This window comes from Orycteropus afer, unplaced genomic scaffold (assembly GCF_000298275.1).
Source record: "Orycteropus afer afer isolate SDZICR_OR568_19922 unplaced genomic scaffold, OryAfe1.0 scaffold00504, whole genome shotgun sequence".
NCBI classification, from domain to species: Eukaryota; Metazoa; Chordata; class Mammalia; order Tubulidentata; family Orycteropodidae; genus Orycteropus; species Orycteropus afer.
In genome coordinates this window covers 320,968-322,638 of record NW_006922091.1, presented here as the reverse complement: position 1 = coordinate 322,638, position 1,671 = coordinate 320,968, and positions in this window count along the sequence as shown.

Here is a 1,671-nt window from a genome sequence, read left to right as displayed (position 1 = left end):
ACCTTGGGCTTCAGCTCTGCCTCTTGCTCCTGGCCCACTGAAGCTACAGGCTTTTCTTTACTCAGGCAGCTACTGGCTGCTGAGGCTAACAAGCTCAAAGGTGACAAATAAAATGGCACTGTTCTGATATTACCAAACCACACAGCAGGCCATTAATTCAAATCCATTGTAAGTCCCAAGGTCAGCAGAGCATGGCAGGCTACATGCAGGGTCCAAGCGTGCCATAAGCTAGAGACAGTTCCCAAAGCTGCTACTTATGTACGGGCAGCAGACCACATCCCAAAGGCATCTACCAGCTGTCCACAGTAGATTCCACCATGGAGTTGATTACCAGTCTCATCATGGGAAATACCACATCCAGCTGCCTAGCCAAGTTGACACACAAACATAACCACTACACTGTAAGACAACCCTGCCCAAATAAAATATGCACTCAACTCTGTCATGCTAATAGTTTTGCAGTGGAAGCCTCTGTCCTTGTGCTGTATGCCTGCACTAAGACTACTAATAAAGTGAATCTCAAAAAAAAAAAAAAAAAACCACCTAACTGCCATTGAGTCGATTCTGACCCATAGCAACCCCTTTTGAGGTTTCAAAGGTGGTAAATCTTTAGGAAAGTAGGTTGTTGAATCTCAAAAAAAAAAAAAACAAACCACCTAACTGCCATTGAGTCGATTCTGACCCATAGCAACCCCTTTTGAGGTTTCAAAGGTGGTAAATCTTTAGGAAAGTAGGTTGCCCAGTCTTCCTTCCATGGAGTGGCTGGGGGTTTGAACTGCCAACCTTCTGGTTAGCAGTCAAATGCCTTAGGCACTATACTACCAGAGCTCCCTAACAAAGTGAGTAAATCTGGCTAATTCTGGATCAGTGTAAAGAAACCTACATGCATCCAAAGGTAAGTGATTTATTTGACTTTGGTTTTCTATCTGCCTTACTTGTCTTTTAACTTGATCAAAATTTGAGTAGGGGAAACAAACAAACAAAAAAAACCTCACTACCATCTAGTCAATTCTAACTCATAGTGACCGTCTTTGGGTTTCTGAGGTGGTAAATCTTTACAGAAGTAGATTGCCCACTCTTCATTCCATGGAGTGGCTAATGGATTTGAATTACCAGACTTCTGGTTAGCAGTCAAATGCGTTAGGTACTACACCATTAAAGTCCTTTGAGTAGGAAAGACAGTTGCTATTTATCACATTTTCTCAAAACCCCTCAGAATCAATATACATACTCTATTGTCAATGAACATGTATGTCAGTCTACCTACTGGAAATATTGGGAATTTAGAAAGAAGGACCACATGATCTCTATCTCTGTAAAGCCCGATGCAATCTGGTGCTGGCCTCTGTCCACATGGACCCAATAATGATTAAATAAAGATTAGCTTATTAAAAATTACTGTTAACTCCTAGCCTAAAGGTATTTCACTGTTAGCTATAATTTTAGAAGTCACTTCAAATATTTGAAATTCCTGCTTTGTAAAGTGATAGGTTAGTAGTCTGTTTCAAAAGGCTGTTGGTTCTGAAGTGATTAGAACTTAGGCTTTGAAGAATGATGTCTAGGGAAAGAGATCCTGGTTAATTAATGGACTACTAAAGAAGAAGCGGGAGCTCTGGTAGCATAGTGGCTAAGTCACTTGCCTGCTGACCAGACGGCTGGCGGTTCAAACCC